An 8,997-nucleotide genomic window follows, 5' to 3' on the forward strand; every position below is an offset into this window, starting at 1 on the left:
ACATACATAAATCGATAGCTACATAAGCAATATACTATTAATCGATTATATACCTCTATTCCCCACTCCTTGAAAATTATACTTCAATCTATTATACTAGTAAACCATACCTCCAAGCATACATACATTGATAGTTTCATAAATAATAAATAATATAATATAATATAATATTAATCAATTATAATAAATTCAATGCTAATACACCTCTATTACCCTCACCTTTAAAATTATACTTAAATCTACTATACTAGTATACCATATTAATTCTAAGCATACATCAGGAGTATGAAAATCTCACGAATCCCGACTACTCCGTTTAGTCTATAGTTCTATGCTATAGTAGCCACGTCCCTCCCCTCCTACCCATGCCTAACCAAGCCCATATATGCAATATATATGTATACAGAGCTGTGGTGTAATTATTTAAAAAAAAAATATATTATAAAAAGAAAAAAAATGTTATGCCTCCAGAGAGAATTGAACTCCCGACATCTGGTTTACAAGACCAGCGCTCTAACCACTGAACTATGGAGAGTATATATCTAAACCTGACTAAACGTAACCATTACCCACACCAGTGGCGCCGAAGTCCTAAAAATTTAGTTGGGCAAAAAATATTTGAAACGCCTCCAATATTTAAATATTACCCCCAATGGCGTACATGAAAGGGTGGAGGACCGAGGTTACCTAAAAATTATTGATGTTCAGTTTTAAAAGAAAATTTAAATCACACTTTTTTTTTTTTGTAATCCCCACCAACTAAGATGGATTAAAGACGATTTTGTTTGTTTCTGAAAACGGCCCCATGCTACATTTTCAAAAGATCTCGAGCCAAGACCCGACCTCAATATAGGGTTCGGCGCCACTGACCCACACCTTGATCATTATACTTCAGACTAGTATATGAATATAATATACCTTCAAGAATACATAGGTTCCATTGATAGTTACATAAAATAGTATACATAATAAATAATAAATAATATACTAATATACCACCATTTGCCTACATCATACATACATACATACGTGAATATTCACCTCGGATTTATCAAACATTATCTAATCAACTTATCAATCTATCGACTTTATATTGCATAATATTATTATACTTCAACTCAATTTTATTCGATTGAACATTATACTTCAAACTTCTATAGATGAGCATGTTCTCATCTATACTCTAATACTTAGGTATATACATCGATGTATATCTGTAGATGTGTACGTACATAGACAGTTTATTAAAATTTAGTTAGAAGATAATTTACAATATGTATAAAGATGAGTGATGAACTAAACATTTTTTCAAGGATATCCTCTATTCAACTAACCCCTCAACCTAATAATAAATTCTACTCACTAGTATATTATTATATACAATATATATATATATGAATACAGAGGGTATGATGAAAATATAACTTTTCGTAGGTTAGTCTACTATATCACCGTATAACAATATCAATAACCTGATAAAACCACTCTCAGGTATTTAATTCATAACAGATGTCCATAGTTGGCATTAAATTATTAATAAATAATAAATAAGTTATACACCTCAAACCACAACCGTTTAAGAAGCTCGGGAAGGACAATCTCTCCTTTACCTGTACATAGAATATCAATATAATATAGTAATTAAGATTACTGTATGGAAATACTTAAATACCTATTCTATACATGGTTATGTATTTCTTCAAAATAATGTATTTGATAAGACGTATAGTTTACCGAACGTCAGTGATTTGTAATGTTATACATTCATAATATATATTATTTACTATAATTATACATTTTTTTTTTTCTTCTTAAGTAGTATCCATCAACCATTAATCGTATATTATTTAACTTATCAATCTAGAGGTGACACTTTGTTTCCTTAAACCCTATCCTCATGGAGGAATATAGTTAGAACTACTAAACTTGATATGTATTATAATAATTTATCTATCTATTAAACAGTTGTCTACTCATTGATATCATAAGAATGATTAAAAAAATAGTTATATATCATATTATCCCCTCTACAATACCTTCAGGAATATCAATAGTTTTTGATTGGGAATATTAATAAATATTTTTAATATAATTATATTTAATATAAGATAATATTATAATATATAATATGTATCTTCTTCATTAGGTAATAGTTAAATTAATAACAACCTTCTATTAAAATTTCATAACCTGTAGGATGAACATCATCATTCCAATACTTTTAAATTATATTCAAAAACCTTAAACTTAATGAATTATATATATTATATATTAATATTATCATATATACATAACATAACATCATTCTGTATTACTATCTAGTATACATTAAATACTTAAACATATTATGATATATTATTATGATTTATAGCTGTCAATCTGAATATAATCAAATCAGTTTGGTATCGATAATCATCATATCGAGCTGTTTATTTATTGAAAATTATTAATTATCCATTTTCTTTTATTATGCTAGGTAGATCCATACAAAATAGTGAGATACATTTCATCAAACTGATTTATATAATATAGGATTCATCATACTAGTTATAAGCAAGGAGTTGATATATATATATAAGTAGTACTATATTGTAATACGATGGTATTATAATGACTCAATTAGATGGTTAATGTATATAGGTTTATTCTCGTAAATAATGATACATTTTATTATTATTATTATTATTATTATTATTATTACTTTAAAATTTAAATATTGATTGTATAAACACGAATCGGTTTGATACTACTTAAGTCTATACAGCTCACCTCACACTCCATCCTACTTGGTATATATCGTGAACTTAGATAGCTATACAGTATACACTTCTTACACTCTAATGTTAAGACTCTAACGAGTACATTGATTCATAATATCACCTATCATTGATTATATGTTTCAATTTTCAATGAAATACATAGAAGTAATACTAAATGTGAATGCTTTACTAATACTATATGATTACATATGAGTATATTCTATAATAAAAAAGGTATAAATAATTATAAAACATTTTTAGATTAAATTATATGACTTAAAGATTTATTATAGAGGTAAAATAAAAAAAAAAAATAAGAAAAAGTAATATTAATCATATCTATATTATATCACTTAAAGTTAATGTTAAATGACCTCCCGCGTCGCCCGTTGAAAACCAAACTTAGTGTCTGATTCCCTCCCATATTGTATAGTTCTTCTTCTTCTTCACTGATAATAATTGATCGTGGGAGGAATACTTCTATAATACCTCCAACACCATCATCGAGGGTACACTTTGCTGTCCTCCCATACTGTGTGTCCTGGTTAATCATTTTTGTAATTGGATATGAGTGACCAACGAGAAGATCTCCCACCGACATGAATCGTACGTTCGATTGTGCGATTAAGGTTTTTTTAAACCCCTCCATTTTATTGTCCTGTAAATATATTATATATTTAATATAAAAATGTCTTTCATATATTGATTTGTTTACATACATTAAATACATATCGTTAGTTTATAATCAACTCATTAATGAGGTTAGTGTAATCGTTAAAGTGATCGGGTAGTATAAAAGATTTTATATGGAATGAAAATAATTTAAAAAGAAAATATATGAAATAAAAAAAAAATCCTGAGGAGGCTTTCCAATGATTTTAAAACATAATTTCCTAGTAATTAATCATAATATGTCTAAATCCTATCGATGAGTGAGTTTAGGCGAGAGGTCTACGATAGCATATTATATTATGTTTAGATTTATAGAAAAAAAAAAAAAAAAAAATATATTACTCACTTTAAATTATTTTTACTCCTACGTTTGATAAAATCGTTACGATCAGCTCCTTCGTTGATGTTCTTTCACTTGTCACCCGTCGTCGTCGTCGTCGTCGTCGTCGTCGTCGTCGTCGTCGTCGTCGTCGTCGTCGTCGTCGTTGTTCTCACTGTTTTACTCACGGTGTTGACTTGAGTAGACTTCAGGCTGGTGAACGATAGACAACTGATATTGAATACCTTGATACGGATAGTATTTAAGCAATTGGAAAATACCCTCCTAAAATTATCCGTCATACATGTATAACTGTATAAGATATGGATATGAAATAGTATGTCACCTCCCGTTATTATACGTGATAGCTTTCCCTCATTAGTCGTATAATGACAGCATTATTAGCAATATTATAGTTCATTATAGTTAGAGTATTAATTACATATGTTATGTTTTAGAAATTTTAACTATTATCAATTATGATAATACATATATATATATACTACTCTCCCTCATTAGCTTAAGAATATCAATAAGATTTTCACCATCGTCCTCGATAATGTTACTCGAAACATTAACAACAGTGTTTTTTTAATATCATATTAATGTTAGTCGAAACGTTATTAATACCTATCATGTTAATGATGATTGTAATAATATAAAAATTTCAGTGACAATATTATCGAATACTTAAAGTATATAGTATACATAGGAATACTCTTAGGAAAATAATATATAATATTAATAGTATAGTTGACTCTGAATTCAAATATAAGTATATATATTTTATTTATAATTTAAAGCTTTATACATAATTTTAACATCATTTCGAAAACTAGTTAATAAAAATCATATGTTGCTTGAAATGATGAGGGGAAATCGATCGCGGAGGAGATGTCATGTTAGACCACTCCGGTCCTACAGCCTCTGAAAATTATGGTGTTGGTAGTGAATACGAAGTAGTATAATCATTTCCCATGAATTATACTTTTGTAAGGTTCTCAGAGTTCTAATGAGAAAAAATAAAATATATAAATATTGATAGTTATTTTCGAATAGATATATTACTATTATAAATGTATAATATATTATACCACATGTTGATGAAATGAGGGGAAAACGTTGATGGTGTTGATGTAACAGTAAAAATGAATAAATCGAAGACGTTAGGATAATTATCAATAGCTTCAGGTTCTATACTAGAATATACTATTTTAAGAGAATTCACATCTATTTTTACCATTCAACTCTAAATGACATACAACAAAAACAAATATACCTAAATAATAATCATAAATACGATCGCTAATTGGTTTTCACATAGATTTATGTTAGATTATTATATATCATATTTCAAGTTATAAACCTTCTGAAAATTATTTTTTCCGAGTAATGTAATATATAAAACGTAAAAAATTAAAAAAATCTATTCATAATATGTCTGAATATTAAATTATTATATTATTATTATAATACTTATCAAGTTTATAAGTTTCAAGTATCCTCAATAAGGTTATGATTTAGCTAAACAATAAGTGTTAGCATTAGAATATTAAGATTTATTATATATTATATTCTCATTATTTTATATTTTTGAATACCTACCTATAGTAAGATAACTTATATATACCGTAGGTTAGTTTATATAACATATACTATTAACAGTCTGACTGTAGTGAATGGATGTAAGAACTGTGATGATGATGATTATAGTAATGATCATATTAAGGATATGCTATCGTTGAAAAAATTGTCATTATACAACTAATTAGGGGGAGAAGATACTTCTAATGGTGATAGGCTTGAAATATATAAAACGAATGGTTAGCATATATATTTATAATAGTAATCACCTTACAACGCTATGGTTTGGACTGATCGACCTATGTGTTATTCTACATATTGGCCAACAAACATTCGTGATGAAGATCTATGTAGAGATATGATTGAACTCATACCTAGTGTTAACATGACTATCGTACGAAACTTCTGTCATTTGTTACGTGTAGAGACGTTGGAAGAGATTCGTCGGGCTGATGAATATTTCGACTTCATATTCCTCAGTGTGTATGTAACGATCAGCTATATACCGTTAACATCATCACCATCATTAACAGTTAAAGAAGTGGAAGTATCATCAGAAGTGGAAGGAGTAGCAGTAACCGTATTACAACACCTATCTTCAATAACATGTTCATCAATCATTTCGCCATCATCATCACCACCACCGTCATATAATATATGTATGTATTGTTTCACAGACATCTCGTCTTTAGATAATTTCAATAATTTTACAAGGATAACTGAGATAAATCATGAGGAGCGATGTTTTCGAAACGCTGATGATGCTCGTATATATATAATAGAAATTCAAGATGTGCTTTATGTTCTATATATTATACTACAATGAGAGGTGATTCACTCTACGGCTTCTGTTTTGAGAACGTTTACATTCATGAGGAAGATGATGAAAATGATGATGGTGATGATGAAGATAATGATGTTGTGGTAATTAATACATGTAGTATGAGGATATCTGAAGGGGTAAGATATGCATATCACTTTTAATTGAGACGATAAGTGTATTATATATGTTTCAACTATTTTAACTATCTATATTTTATTATGATTTAAGCTAATAATAGTTATAATAATGAATATATTTTTTTTTTTCATGACATACATACCTTTTTTCTTACCTTAAACTAATTAATGAGTAAGTAAACTCCTTAATAATTCTATATATTATATAATATAGTAAAGTGTAAACTATTTTAATAATTATATATTAATATATTATTAATAAATGGTTAATTAATAATTTTAAATAAATAAATAGTTTTATATGATAAATATTGATAAACGATTTTATTATATTCAGATATCGATGTATAATAATAAATATATCTTATTATGTTTAAGTATTTAATACAAACTAGATAGTAATACTGTATGATGTAAGGTATATGGTATATGGTATATATTTTTATTATTATTATTATATAATACATACATTTAAAGACTTACGTTCATCAAAATCTATAACATACGTAGTGCAATCGATTAACGGTGATGGTTTTTATACTTAAAGACTTTTCATGTTTTTTCATAAACATTTTCACCAGGAAATATTATATTTTATATAAAAAGAATAAAGTGCTTTATTTAAAATATATTTCAATGTAATTTTTCATATTGTTAAATAGATATAATTAACTATCTCAAAAGTAATAATAGTTTTATGATAGACACTTGAATAACGATTAAGTAATGATGTATTTAGTAAACTCTGTCTCTTATATTTTATACACTTCCCCTTCATAAAATCATAAATATATGTGTTAACTATATATTATATAACGGTATATCACTAATGGGAACCTGATATTGTTATTGATAATGTGAATAATGTGATTTGAATTTCAATTTAACCTCATTAGTATACAATTTAATGATTGTTTATATATCTTCTATATATATAAAAATGAATGTATGTCAGTGTGTCTGTGTGTCCATGTTACCATGGTTACCAAGGTTGCCATGGTTACTAAGGTTACCAAGATTTCATGGCTATTAAGGTTACCATGTTACCATGGTTACCAAGGTTGCCATGGTTACTAAGGTTACCAAGATTTCATGGCTATTAAGGTTACCATGATCCATGGTTACTATGGTTACCAAGGTTACCATGAGTGTTGTTTATAATTATAGGTCTTTAATGGGCAACGAATTGCACAGGATCAGATATAGTACGGGTGTGTCCATCTACCCATGGCAATCAATTATATAATATTTTGAAACTTATGGACCTTTTTGTTTTTAAATAGTTACCGTGGGTTTCAAAGCTATAATAATAATAATTATTGGTTGCCAATGGTTTAAAATGTTTGTTATTTATTATAGTGCCCAACGATTCATATTTATAACCGAATTCAATTGCAACTATTATAAGAATTTCTACTATTATTAGTTAATTTATTATGCCCAACAACAAACGATCGATAAATAGTCCCGCAGTTCTAGCACGCAAGAAGCAGGAAACACGAGCCGCGGAAACAGACGAGCAAAGAGAAGCCAGGTTGAGGACCAACCGAGAACGTCAGTCCCTGGCCCGCTTATCCGGGAAAGACGAGCAAAGAGAAACCAGAGTGAGGACAAACCGTGAATGTCAGTCACGGGTCCGCTCATCTGAGACAGCCGAGCACCGAGAAGCAAGATTGGGGACCATGCGAGTAATGGGTGCTCGATCCAGACGAACCACCGAATTGAACCTTTGTGCACTACACTATGATGCCGATATTAATTACAGCACACACCCAAGCGTGGCCATCGGAATAATGGATCCCTTTCGGAATAATAATCCCTTTTTGATTATGTTAATTAACGTTTAGAGATTAATACATATGGAGTAGGTATTTTTAATGGGCGACGAGGTGCACGGGATCAGCTAGTATTTTATATAATTTGTTTACTTTGATTACATACAACAATATACATTTATTAATATGATTTTTTACAATCGGTGACTACCTACCTACATATTTATAAAAAAATGAGTTAAATAAACTGATTAGTCGATGTAAAAATTGATTAATTCAAATAATTCAGTAGTCCGATCCATTTAGCTAATGGAGGTATATTACCATATTATTTCATATATATAGTATTTATCTATCTATTTATGTACGCTCAGAGGTATGATATACTGATATAAGAAGTGGTTTGAGAAATAATTTTCAATGTGTGGATAATGGAGGAATATTAGCATATTATTTATTTTATACATAATTTATGCAGCTATCAATCTATGTGCGTTCGAAGGTATCTACGATATTTTCGTATAGAAGTTTAAAGTATAATTTTCAATAATAATATATTATATTAATATAAATAAATAAACAATATACTTATATACCCTCATTATCAGTACTTTAAAAATTATAGTTCAAACTAAACGATTAACTGGTGTTGGTCGGTGTAGAGTATCAACATATTTATAAAAAATGACTTAAATAAACTGATTAATCGATGTAAAAATTGATTAGTTCGAATAATCCAGTCCGGTCTATTTAGCTAATAGAGATATATTAACATATTATTTCATATATATACTATTTATCTTTCCATATGTATGTATGCTCAGAGGTATGATATTCTGATATAAGGAGTTGTTTGAGGAATAATTTTCAAGGTGTGGGCAATGAAGGTATATTACCATATTATAAATTATATTTGATTAATAGCATA

The 8,997-nt window shown here is 28.2% G+C and overlaps 1 protein-coding gene and 1 non-coding gene across 2 annotated transcripts in view; one reads left to right on the plus strand and one right to left on the minus strand.

Annotated features, from left to right (window-relative positions):
- LOC100167449 (uncharacterized) overlaps positions 1–8,997 on the plus strand; it is a gene marked incomplete in the record, with an annotated part of 64,425 nt that overhangs the window by 6,140 nt on the left and 49,288 nt on the right.
- TRNAT-UGU lies at positions 463–535 on the minus strand. The gene has a single exon. It is a non-coding gene; the product is annotated as a tRNA-Thr (tRNA).

This window comes from Acyrthosiphon pisum, chromosome X, assembly GCF_005508785.2.
Source record: "Acyrthosiphon pisum isolate AL4f chromosome X, pea_aphid_22Mar2018_4r6ur, whole genome shotgun sequence".
NCBI lineage: Eukaryota > Metazoa > Arthropoda > Insecta > Hemiptera > Aphididae > Acyrthosiphon > Acyrthosiphon pisum.